A 14,132-nucleotide genomic window follows, 5' to 3' on the forward strand; every position below is an offset into this window, starting at 1 on the left:
CTTGAAGATACATTTATTCTCAATGGCTTGCCGATCATCGGGAAAGTCCACCAAAGTCCACACTTTGTTCTCATACATGGATTCTATCTCAGATTTCATGGCCTCAAGCCATTTCGTAGAATCTGGGCTTATCATCGCTTCCCCATAGTTCGTAGGTTCGTCATGGTCAAGTAACATGACCCCAGAACAGGATTACAGTACCACTCTGGTGCAGATTGTACTCTGGTTGACCTACGAGGTTTGGTAGTAACTTGATTAGAAGTTTCATGATCATCATCATTAGCTTCCTCACTGATTGGTGTAGGAATCACTAGAACTGATTTCTGTGATGAACTACTTTCCAATTCGGGAGAAGGTACAATTACCTCATCAAGTTCTACTTTCCTCCCACTCACTTCTTTCGAGATAAACTCCTTCTCTAGAAAGGATCCATTCTTAGCAACGAATATCTTGCCTTCGGATCTGTGATAGAAGGTGTGCCCAACAGTCTCTTTTGGGTATCCTATGAAGACACATTTCTCCGATTTGGCTTTGAGCTTATCAAGTTGAAGCTTTTTCACATAAGCATCGCAGCCCTAAACTTTAAGAAACGACAGCTTAGGTTTCTTGCCAAACCACAGTGTCATCTCAATGGATTTAGATGGTGCCCTTTTTAACGTGAATGCAGCTATCTCTAATGCATAACCCCAAAATGATAGCGGTAAATCTGTAAGAGACATCATATATCGCCCCATATCTAATAAAGTACGGTTACGACGCTTGGACCCACCATTACGCTGTAGTGTTCCAGGTGGCGTGAGTTGCGAAACTCTTCCACATTGTTTCAAATGAAGACCAAACTCATAACTCAAATATTCGCCTCCGTGGTCAGATCGTAGAAACTTTATTTTCTTATTATGATGATTTTCCACTTCACTCTGAAATTCTTTGATCTTTCAAATGTTTCAGACTTACGTTTCATCAAGTAGATATACCCATATCTGCTCAAATCATCTGTGAAGGTCAGAAAATAACGATACCCGCCGTGAGCCTCAACACTCATTGGACTGCATACATCAGTATGTATTATTTACAACAAGTCTGTTGCTCGCTCCATTGTTCCGGAGAACGGAGTCTTAGTCATCTTGCCCATGAGGCATGATTCGCAAGCATCAAGTGATTCATAATCAAGTGATTCCAGAACTCCATCTGCATGGAGTTTCTTCATGCGCTTTACACCAATATGACCTAAATGGCATTGCCACAAATATGTTGCACTGGCATTATCAACTTTGCATCTTTTGGCATCAATATTATGAATATGTGTATCACTATGATTGAGATTCAATAAACCATCCACATTGGGTGTATGACCACAAAAGGTTTTATTCATATAAACAGAACAACAATTATTCTCTGACTTAAATGAATAACTGTATTGCAATAAACATGAACCAATCATATTCATGCTCAACGCAAACACCAAAAACATTTATTTTAGGTTCAACACTAATCCCGAAGGTAAAAGGAGTGTGCGATGGTGATCTTATCAACCTTGGAATCACTTCCAACACACATCGTCACCTCGCCCTCAACTAGTATATGTTCATTTTGCAACTCCTCATTTCGAGTTACAAATCATTGCAACTGAACTGGTATCAAATACCCAGGGGCCACTATGAACACTAGTAAATTACACATCAATAACATGTATATCAAATATACCTTTGTTCACTTTGCCATCCTTCTTATTCGCCAAGTATTTGGGGCAGTTCCACTTCCAGTGACCATTTCCTTTGTAGTAGAAGCACTCAGTTCCAAGCTTGGGTCTAGCTTTGGGCTTCTTCACGGGAGTGGCACTTTCTTTCCATTCTTCTTGAAGTTCCCTTTCTTTCCCTTGCCCATTTACTTGAAACTATTGGTTGTCAACCATCAACACTTGATGCTTTTCTTGATTTCTACCTTCGCCGATTTCAGCATCGCGAAGAGCTCGGGAATCGTTTTCGTCATCCCTTGCATATTATAGTTCATCACGAAGTTCCAGTAATTTGGTGACAGTGACTAGAGAACTCTGTCAATCACTATCTTATCTTGTTGGGAATATAACTTTCAGGTATGACCCGCCCAGGAGGGGCCGGGTCAACCCTAATGGCGGGTTGTTAAGAGAAGCCCACTAATATTCAAGGTGATAGTTTATTAATAATTGTAGAAATCCTAGGCCCAGAGGCGGCTTAAGGCCCGATATTGTAAACCGCCATATGTAAAGAAAGACTTGTAAAGAAAGGCATATAAAAGAAGTCACAGAGCCGGACACGTTTTATGAGCCGGCCAGGACTCTGTAGGCCGCCAGGCGTCAACCCGTGTATATAAGGGGACAACCCGGCGGCGGCTTAGGGGAAGAGACAACAGATCGATAGCCAAGCTAGCGGATTCGCTCCTTGGTCATCGAAACTTAGCAATACAACATCAAATGTACTAGGCCTTAGCTTCACCATAAGGGGCTGAACCAGTATAAACCTCTCATGTCCTTTGTCCCGATTACCCCCTTTAAGCATCCTAGTTGCGATGGCCCTACGACTAAGTCCTTTCGCTAGGACATCTGCCGTGAAAATTCCACGACAGTTGGCGCCCATCGTGGGGCCAGCGCACGGTGGATTTGAGTTCTTGAAGGGCAACTTCGAAGGGCTCAAGGGATATGCTATGGGCTGGATGACCAAGAGTCGTCGCGGCAAGCTCTACATCGACGACGAAGGCTGGGGCCCCGACGCCGGCTCGATTGAGTACGGGTACCGGGTCCCCTTCGGCGGAATCCATGTCTTCATCGGCCGGATCGGTGAGTCAGGCCCTGAGCCAGACATCTGCACCAACCTCATCGAGACGGCTCAGCGCGCGACACCCGCCCAGGCTCAACCTGCCGTGCGGCAGGCCTTCATGGGTTGCATCCATGGAGGGGAATTTTTTGAAGGATCGATAGACGGTGGTGAGACGGCCATCTGCTCTGACGATGCATCGTCCACAGGCGAGACAGATTCTTTGTATCAGCTACAAGATGGCATGCTTGGGGGCTATTCCAATGGAAGCAATATTCTGGACCCCTCTGAGCCGCCGAATCGAGCTGGAGTCTTCATGACTAGCACTCAACCCATGCAGAATTCTACGACTGCAGCAGCAATAACCACCGGGTCGGCAGCAGCCGGGTCAGGAGACCCCGCGCGCCCCTTGGCTTAGGTACTAATGGACCTCATGGATAAGATGACGGCTCTGTTAACTGCGGAGGTGGCACGACTACGTGAACAGGTGGCACAAGCCAAGGAAAATTTAGCAGTAGACGAGGTCAGGATGGCTGCGGAGCGGGCGGCTTTGGATGCTCGTGCTCGGCAGCTTCAAGCGGAGACTTTCCGGCTCTCGGTGGATCTGAATGCGTCAAACGAGGTCATGAGGAGAAGACAGCAGAAAACTTAGTCACGTCTGCCTCTGACTTACGATCCTAGGAACCTTTTCCACACACCCGGGGCCGGTCCCAGCAACCCGCCAGAGGCAAACCAGATCACAACACCCGGGACGGGGCGCCGGTTCAGCCGAGGGCCATGGAACCACCCCGTGTGAATACTGCTCTGCCTCATTACACGCTAGTACCACCGAGTCACTTCTCTAACCCTTTGGAGAATTTAATTGTTGTGTCGGCTCGTCTGGCGGCTCTCCCAATGGAAGGCGACTCTCCAACGGCGATCGAAACACGAACGGTCAGAGAACTTCTTTAGATAGCCCTGGCACAGCAGGATGCATACTCTTATAGTCGAGATAGAATCCATTCAACCCCTCGCCCAAGCCGGAGCCCGAGCTATAGCAGGCATATGGACTCAGCGGCTATGTCAAGCAATGCTCAATGCAGTAACCAACCGCGTAGGCATGACCTGGCGCAGGATGGAGCCTTTAACTTGGTGGATCAGGAGAGAATCCGTCAAGAGGCTGAGCGGGCGGTTCAACTGGCAGCTGAGCAGGTGGCTTATCAGGCTTTTCCGGTTTATCCAGCAACCTCTATTAAGGCAGGAGTGGCCACAAGGACAGGAGGTGTCCCTTGCCTGGTGCCGGCTCTACGTAATGAGTGCTTGCCAAAGGATTTTAAGGTGCCCCATAAGGTGCCTAATTACACGGCCGACTTGCAGCCTGGGGATGGATTGAAAGTTATGAGATGGCGATGGAGCTATTGGAGGTCAGCGATGCAGCAATGGCTAAATATTTCACTATGATGTTGGATGGAACAACTCGCACTTGGTTGAAAGGGTTGCCACCCAACTCCATCGGCTCATGGGCGGAGTTAAAAGCCCGGTTCATTCAGAACTTCAAGGACACACGTAAGAAACCTATGTCAATCATGGACTTGACTAACTGTAAGCAGGAGGAAGGTGAGTCCACAACCCATCGGGTGTGCCGGGTCAAGGAGATAATACATTCATCTGATAAGATGGATGCCGGCTCTGCAGTCTTAATGTTGGAGGAAAATGCCATTTTGAACCTCTGAAGCAGAAGCTGGGGCGGCTCAAGCGTGATTGTCATGACATGGGCCAGTTGATGGCGGCTCTGGTCAAATATGCTGATTCAGATAGTACCAAGGATCCTGCGTCTGATGAAGAGAAGGCAGGGAAGGGAAAAAAGAACGGCAATGGCAAGGGTCACCAGCATAACTCGGTGAATCAAGGAGGTAATAAATGTAAGGCTAACGAGTTTGTGGCTAACGCCAGTACACAGGGCAACAACCAACGTTGCAAGGGGAGGCCACCTCCTCGGTCAGGCAGGTCAGGTCCCACCCTTGAGCAACTACTGAATGAACCTTGTCCGAGACACGGCACCCGGGAGAAGCCAGCTACCCATCTATGGAAGGACTGTACGATCATGAAGGCGTTTAAAAATTCCAACATGTTCGACGGTAACCACGGACCTAGCTGTGGTTCAGGCGGTGGCAGCTTTCATGGCCCGGGCGCCGGCTCGGGCGGAGGCGGTTTTCATGGCCAGGGCCATCCAGGTAACCAAGGTGGTTATAATCAGCAATCCGGCCAAAGTAATCAGCAGCAATAGCAGCAGTAGTCTGGGTATCAGAGTAACCCAAAAGAGCTGAACAGTGGGCAGTACAACGTATTTACCACTAGTTTTGCAAGAGGGACCAACAACTTCATAAGAGGGCTATAAACGCTGTTGAGCCGGCGGTTCCACGTTATTTGAGATGGTCAGAACAACCTATTGTGTGGAGTAGGGAGGATCACCCTCCCCGGGTTGATAATCCCGGTCACTTGGCTTTGGTAGTGGCGCCTCAGGTTGGTGGATATAAGTTTACTAAGGTGCTCATGGACGGAGGCAGTAGCATCAACATCCTCTATTATGAGACGTTTTGTCGCATGGGGTTGACTGACAAGAGTCTTAAACATTCCAACACTGTTTTTCATGGTGTTGTACCTGGTAAGTCGGCATACCCAGTTGGTAAGATTGAGCTGGAAGTAGCCTTTGGAAATGAATATGATTCTAGGGCTGAGAAGTTCACTTTTGAAGTGGTTAAGATCAAAAGCCCATATCATGCCCTGTTTGGACGACTGGCTTATGCCAAGTTCATGGCTCGGCCGTGTTATGTGTATCTGCAGCTAAAGATGCCGGGTTATAAAGGCACCATCACAGTACATGGAAGCCGGAAAATGGCCCTGGAATGTGAAGAAGGTGATGCTGCTTATGCCGAGTCTATTTGTGCAACAGAGGAGTTGAAGTTTTATAAAGATAATGTTGACCCGGCAAACATGATATCTTTGAAGAAGCCAACTACGGAGCATGAACCGGTGTTGAAATTCAAATCAGCTGATGACACCAATACGGTTGATTTTGTGCCTGGCGACTCATCCAAATAGTTCATTATCAGTGCTAACTTGGATCCAAAATAGGAAAGCGCGCTCATCGAGTTCATCCGTGAGAACCGGGACATCTTTGCATGGAAGCCTTCTGACATGCTGGGTGTACCGAGAGAACTCGCTGAGCACACTCTCAATATTGATCCAAAGTTTAAGCCGGTCCGACAATTTCTTTGACGGGTTAACGAGGAAAGGCGCACGGCTATCGGAGAAGAGGTGGCCCGGCTCTTGGCGGCCGGGTTCATTGTTGAAGTTTTTCACCCAGAATGGTTGGCTAACCCGGTGCTTGTGCTTAAAAAGAACGGTACCTGGCGCTTGTGTGTGGATTACACAGATTTGAACAAAGCTTATCCGGCTAACCCTTTTGCTCTCCCTTGTATTGATAAAATCATTGATGCTATGGCGGGTTGTGAGCGTTTGAGTTTTTTGGATGCTTACTCTGGTTATCATCAGATCAAGATGGCAGTTAAGAACCAGGAGAAGACAGCTTTCATCACTCCGTTTGGAGCCTTCTGCTATGTGTCTATGCCTTTTGGGCTTAAGAGTGCCCTGGCGACTTATCAGCGGTGTGTACAGAATTGCCTTCATAAACAGATTGGACGTAATGTTCATGCTTATGTGGATGACATAGTGGTGAAATCCAGAGAGAAGGAAACCTTGGTAGCTGATATGAAGGAAACCTTTGATAACCTCCGGGTCTACAAGATGATGCTTAACCCCGCCAAGTGTGTTTTTGGAGTCCCAGCTGGCAAGCTCTTGGGTTTTTTGGTGTCTAACAGAGGCATTGAGGCTAACCTAGAGAAAATTAAGGCAATCACATCTTTGGCTAAACCGGTGTGCATCAATGACGTTCAGTGGCTAGCGGGCCATTTAAGCCGGTTTATAAGTCGGTTGGGTGAGAAGGCCATGCCATTGTATCAAATGATGAAAATAGCAGATGACTTTGTCTGGAGTGACGCTGCCAACTCTGCCTTTGAAGATCTGAAGAGACATATCGTTGAGCCGCCGGTTCTTGCTGCTCCTGTTGAGAAGGAGCCATTGTTGTTATATGTGGCTGCTAATTCGCGTGCTGTCAGTGTGGCTATTGTGGTGGAGCGCAAGGAAATTGGTAAGGAACATCCGGTTCAGCGGCCGGTTTACTATGTCAGTGAGGTGCTCATTGAATCTAAGCAAAGGTACCCACATTGGCAGAAGCTTGTTTATGGGGTATTCATGGCAAGCCGGAAGCTCAAGCATTAGTTTCAGCGTCACCCTATCATTGTGGTTAGCTCCGCTCCGTTAGGAGATATTATTCAAAATAGAGAAGCCACAGGACGAGTCGCCAAGTGGGCCATTGAACTTGGGTCTCATGGTTTAAAGTATGTGCCACGTACTGCGATCAAATATCAAGCGCTGGTCGATTTCATTAATGATTGGACAGAGTCACAGACACCTGAAGAAAATCCAGACAACACATATTGGACGATTCATTTTGATGGGTCCAGACAGTTGGAAGGCTCGGGGGCTGGAGTTGTTTTAACTTCTCCTCGAGGTGACAAGTTTTGTTACATGTTGCGATTTATGTTTCCTTGTACTAACAACGCAGCAGAATATGATGCCTTGCTCCATGGTCTTTGAATGGCTAAAGAGATGAGTTTGAGCCGGGTATGGTGCCTTGGAGACTCAGATTTGGTGGCTTAGCAGGTGTCAGGCAAATGGGATTCCAAGGACCCTCTCATGGCGGCTTATCGTCGAGAGGTGGACGTTGTGGCTGGACACTTCAAGGGGTATCAGGTGGAACATATTGACCGCAGAAAGAACGAAGCGGCGGATGCCTTAAGCCGGTTAGGATCTCAGCGTAAGCCGGTGCCGCCTAACACCTTTTTAGATGTTTTACATAACCCTTCTGTCAAGTTACCTACAGAGGAAGACTTGGCCGTTCTTGACTCGGAGGCCCAGTTGGTGGCGGCTCTTCATGTCATTCCAGATTGGACAGTGCCATATTTGGCTTACATGACCCGGGGCGAGTTGCCAGAGGATGAGACCCTGGCAAGACAGATAACCCGGCGGTCTAAGTCAATGACATTTTCTAATGGTGAATTATATCATCGTAGTGTCACTGGGGCATTTCAGCGATGTGTCTCTCCTGAAGAAGGTCAAGAGATTCTTCGTGAGATCCATGAGGGAGATTGTGGCCATCATGCTGGCTCAAAATCTCTAGTGGCCAAAGCTTTTCTTCATGGCTTTTACTGGTTAACGGCTCATGCTGATGCAGAGGATCTGGTCAGTAGGTGCGATGGATGTCAAAAGTTCGCACGACGAGCACATGTACCGGCTCAAGAACTGCGGATGATTCCAATCACTTGGCCGTTTGCGGTTTGGGGGCTTGATATGGTTAGACCTTTCAAAATATCTAGGGATAAAAAGACACATCTTTTGGTGGCAGTTGACAAATTCACGAAATGGGTTGAGGCAGAGCCAGTGAGCAAGTGTGATGCAGCCATGGAGGTTCAGTTCATGAAAAAGGTGATCTTTCGCTTTGGTTTTCCACATAGCATTAAACTGACAATGGCACTAATCTGTCCAAAGGTGCTATGGAGGAGTTTTGTCAATGTGAGCATATCCGGCTTGATGTTTCGTCAGTAGCTCACCCCCAGTCCAATGGTCAAGCTGAGAGAGAAAATCAGGAAATCTTAAAAGGTCTGAAGCCCCGGCTTATGGTTCCCTTACAACGGACGCTGGGTTGTTGGGTAGAGGAATTACCCTCGGTGCTGTGGAGTATCAATACCATTCCTAATAGGTCTACAGGTTATATACCATTCTTCATGGTTTATAGAGAAGAAGCAGTGCTTCCTAGTGACATGTGTCATGACTCGCCTCGCGTGGTGGCTTATGTTGAAGCTGATAATGAACAAGCCCGACAGGATGCACTTGACTTGTTAGATGAGGAGAGAGATTTGGCGGCGGCTCGATCAGCAATTTATCAAAAGGACCTGCGCCATTATCACAGCCGCCGGGTTAAGTCCAGGACCTTTCAAGAAGGCGACCTGGTGCTCCAGCTCATCCAGGATATGTATGATGCACACAAACTATCCCCGCCTTGGGAAGGACCCTTTGTGGTCAGCAAGAACTTAAACAACGGGTCATATTACCTCATTGATGTTCGAGAGCACAAAGACTCACGTAAGTCGGAGGAAGAGACCCGCTGGCCGTGGAACATTGCTCAGCTTCGGCCATACTATACTTAAGCCATCGGCTCTCGTCATGTACATACTTTGACGTTGTATATATTATGATAAGTGATAAAGTAGGACCTCTATCCTTTTCCCTTTCAATGATCATATATCTTTATTATTTTCATTATTTAAAATGACCAAAAAGGGGTTGATCATATCCGAATCTAGCTTAACCCTTTTGGTCTGGCTCATGATCGTATTCGAATCTAGCTGTAAACCTCATGGTCACTTGGGGGCTTCCTGTTCAAACATAGGTCGTATTCGAACCAAAGAGAACATAGTTGTCGTAACCCTCTTGATCGGCTCAAAGCCAAACTCACTAGGGGGCTTCTTGATCGTATCTGAATCATAGCTTAACCCCTCTTGGGTCTGACTTGGATCGTATTTGAATCAGGGTCGTTAAAAACCTCTCAAGGTCATTTGGGGGCTTCCTATTCAAACATAGGTCATATTTGAACCAAAGAGAACATAGATGTCAGTACCCTCTTGATCGGCGCAACGCCAAATCCACTGGGGGCTATATGATCGTATTCGAATCTTAGCTTAACCCCTTTGGTCCGGTCTACTGATCGTATTCGAATCAGAAGCCTCCAGTTTTTATTTCAATGTTTTGATTTACATTGTCTGAAGCCTAGTGTTTTGTCTTACTATTTTTTATCATCTCAAATCTAACTGTCAGCATGGTTTCAAATTAAACTGGCTCTGTTATTTGACAATGAGTTGCCAAGGCATAATAGTCATCAGACATATGGAAGTATTGACTTCTACAAAAGATTGGGTTATCAACCTCATCATCCGAGTCATGTAAACCGGTAGTCCAGATTCAAAGAACACAGGTATGAAAGTGTCATTCATGAACAAGTTTCTTTGTGTTTTGTCGTTAATCAAAGGTTTTTTCATCCTTGTTTATCTTACATCTGGTTCTGACTTTTCCGCTGTGATAATTTCATAAGTCATATACCGGGTGTTTTGACCTGTCCGGTGTTAAACCGCCAGGACAGCTTTTTCATTTTTTTTACAGGAACAGAGTTAAAACATTGTAGATCTAATCACGGATGTGCTGCATATATACATTGACATCATTGGCAAAGAGTCATATGCACGATGGCATAGGCAAAACATGCACTTTTCAAACTAATCTATTATAAGGCTTTGAGAGCCCAAAAGATGGTTATGACTCTCCCCTCACCGGTTCACCTCCCTCTACTTGTTGGAAGCTGGGATTGGACCAGTCAAAGCCGTTCAGAGCAATGAACTCCATTCATCATCAATCAGGCCGACTGGGTCAACTTCCGGGGCAAAAGTGTGTTGGCGAACCGGTGGGATAAGATCTGTCACCTTATAAGAGGGAGCCACCATCTTCTTATTCTCCATATCAAAACCCGGCTGTTATTTGTCGATGTTGGTCTCCTCTCCAAGAATGGTAGCTTGAGGACGAATTCCCCTCACACGGGCAATAAAGTCATCTTGCTCAAATGGAGTCCCGTCTTCCTTCACGGTAGGGTACCCCTTAGACACGTCCACCGGGTCTAAATCTGGCACCCAGGCTTTGGAGCGGCTCAGGGAAGTTAGGGCTCTGACTCTGGCACAGGATCGTTTGACCTCTTGAAACCTGACGGGTAAGATCGATAACTTCTTCAAAACATCACTCAAACGGTTGGGTCCTTGGTTGGCAGGAGAGATAGCAGCAAGGGCCCGTTGAGCCCCCATATAAAGTTGTTCCGCCAAGGTATAAACCGCCTTCAGCTTTGTCACACTATCCTGGCTCAGGTTGTTACTCCGCGTACCTGTAAGTATTTTAACAAAGGTTAAGCAGGCGGTTTACATTCTTGGTAAAAATAGAGTATAAGTGACTTATGCAAATAGCTCACCGAAGATGGCGGAGACCGTTTGAGACACACGGTTTTTTAAACCGGTGAGCTCTGTAGTAGCCTCCACAAGAGCTGCCTCAGCTGTCTCAGCGCGTTGTATCAGTAGCATCTTTTCTTCGGCCCAGGATTTCTTTTTTGCAGCTAAGCTGGTCTTCAATTTGTCAGATTCAGCGAGGCTCAATTGGAGTTTAGAGTCAGTGGTCTTTATCTCTGTCTCCTGCTCCGCCAGCCGGGTCTTGGCATCTGTCAATTGAGAGCGCAATTCAGATAGGGCGTTCTACAAAACATTCATAGGTGTGTCAAGACTTAAACTAAAAGTTATAAGGGTTCAAGTCTCAAGTACTTTGCACCGCAATACCACTTGACACTTGGGGGCTAATGTCTGCCAAAGCAATTTTTTATGACTTTTATATGTTTCAAGTCCCAAGGGTTTTACAAAGTAACAATGTTTGGCACTTGGGGGCTAATGCATGATATTCAGAAAGTTTTTCAAGATTGAGCCGGATCACAATACTTATTGGGACTAGTAAAAGACAGTTATGCAATTAAGTACCGGTTCATTTATGATAAATTGAGCCGGCCCTTGGGGACTACAGGTGAAGTTTACGCTACTTTATTGGACTTTCCGAGTCACGGCTGGAGACAAAGTATCAACTTATATCATAAAGTCTACAGATCATTCAAGTTCATCATATGAAGACTTGGGGGCTGGCAGAGTATAAGTAAACCGGAGAACATACCTCATATTTTAGCTGCAATTGTTTGACCATCTCGATTTCCGACTCACGACTGGAGTGCACATGACTAAGATAGCCGGATAGTACATCATTGACATTGAGGTGAGCGTAATGGGAGATATCAAACCGCACTTTCTGCTTCTATAAAACCTCTTGCTTAGCAGTATGCCAGGCTAATACAGTGGGGTTCCCCAATTCAACAAACCGGCTACCGGTAATCAAAACGTCAGTATCAGAAGTTGTTGGCGGGTTAGCTGAGCTAGATGGTTCAGTAATGGTCGGATTAAGGGTGGCCTCATCGACTGACAACTCAGGAGGGTCCAATAGAGTATGAACAGTCGGGTCTTCTGGTGCCTCAGTTTGAGAGGGAGAAGTTGGCATGGTCGGCTTAGGTGCAGGAACTTTCGGGTTTTCTATCGGCTTAATCACCTTGGCCTTCTTGGATTTGGCTTGACCACTAAGAAAGATTTTATGAGACAGTCAGTACAATAATGCAGTTTTTAAAAGATGCAGAAGAAAGATGATTGTCCTTACCCAGGGGCAGTCTTGAAAGCCGGAAATTGAGTTTGTGACGAGTCGCCAGAAGAACGAGAAACCTCCTGCAAAGGTAAAATAAAGTCAGTGATGCAAGGGAATAGATCCATTAATGGAAGCAAAAGACAAAGATGAAAGAAACCTCACTCTGGCATTTTCGAGGAGTTTGTTGTAAATCGGAAGGCGGTTCATCGTCGTCATTGGTTCGGGCCTGACGGCGGCTCTCATGTTGCTGCTTTTTCAAAAGAAAATGAGGGTCCAGATAAGCCAAAGGGTGCGGAAACCTTACTTTCCGGGTTACCAGTCGAAGTTTCTGTCTTGGCAAAGGGGCTGAGTCGGAGGAAATAGTTACCTCTTCTTCCACGGCCTGGCTGGCCCCCATGTCATCCTGGCAATAGTCATTGTCAATAAGGTAGTTAAAAACTGGCCAAGGGAGTCAAGGGCTACCTCCGACTCAGAAGCATCATCCAGCTGGAACATGTCAGATGTAGTCTTCTTCTTCTTGGGCTTCCGGGTCATTCTCCTGGCAGCTATGGCAGTGGCTCTAGCCTTCTTGGCAGCTTCATGATCATACTTGGCCTTCAAGAAGTCAGATTTGGCCTGTGAACAAATAAACAGGTTAAAAGGTCATGCAAGTATTTAAACTATGGAGGAAAACACAAAAAGAGAAAGTGGTCAGGGGTTTTCACCTCTGGTGCCGGGTTAAGTTTGCAGAAGGGATTTAACCCAACCTTACTGCAGTCCTCATATTTGTCGTTCACAAGGATGGTTGACATTGCAACAATGTCTTCTTCAGTCAATTGAACAGAGCTATAACGCAGAGAGTCATCTGGGCCTCCCCATATTCATACATTAACTTGGATCGGCGGCTTAGAGGGATGACCCGCCACGAGATCCAGCAACGTATCAGGTCAACTCTGGTTAAACCATGCATTTCCCAATAAAGCTTGAATCCTTTTGATAGATGGGATAAGCTTCTTGCATTTAGTAGTAGTAATTTTGTTAGGAAGCACAAACTTGGAATCAAGACGCTCCGCACGATAACCCGGTAGTGGTTTTTCGTCAGCTGGTGATGTATCTTGGCAGTAGAACCAGGTTTGGTTCCAGTCTTTGGGATGGCTTGGTGAGAGCACTAAAGGAAAAAGGCACCTTGTCAGCGTTGAATTGAAATTCCGCCAAGTTCCAAGCTAAGGCCATTGGTGCACTCATTCTGGTGGTTCAAGTAAAAGTACTCTCTGAAGAGTTCCACAGTCGGTTTTTCTTGAAGATATACCTCACAAAGAACTTGAAAATTGCAGATATTGGATACAGAGTTGGGTCCAATGTCTTGTGGATGAAGCTTGAAAAAATGTAGAACGTCTCGGAAGAACTTTGAGCCAGGTGGTGAGAAGCCGCGGTTCATGTGATCAGTGAAAATGATAACTTCACCGTCTTTGGGCTGAGGTCGTTTTTCGTCCAGTCAGGAGCATGATAAGATATAATGTTTTTCTTTGGCAAAAATCCTATGGTGAAAAATTCCTTCAAGGTATCCTCAGTAACTGTGGAAGGGACCCAGTTGCAGACTGTTGGCGCTTTGGACGGCATGATGAAAAAAAGGGCAAGCTGAAAAGAAAGTAATTTGCCGGTTCATCTTATTGATGAAGTTACAGGTTCATGATACAGATGAATAATGGCGGCTTAAATAAGGGCTAATGACATATAAATGAAAAATAAGCCGGAGTCATAAGCCGCCATGACTAAAAAGTTTTCGAAGGTTGCCAGAAACAGAATTGGCTAAGTGTTGACACAAACAAGTTTACCAAGTTGTCGCTATTATTTTGGATCAAATGGCCGTTCTAAAAAGAAAATATTCTGGACTTAAAAATATGGTACAGATGAGTTCGTGAGTTATAATGAGGCCTCTGT

The sequence above is a fragment of the Triticum urartu genome, chromosome 2 (genome assembly GCF_003073215.2).
Source record: "Triticum urartu cultivar G1812 chromosome 2, Tu2.1, whole genome shotgun sequence".
NCBI classification, from domain to species: Eukaryota; Viridiplantae; Streptophyta; class Magnoliopsida; order Poales; family Poaceae; genus Triticum; species Triticum urartu.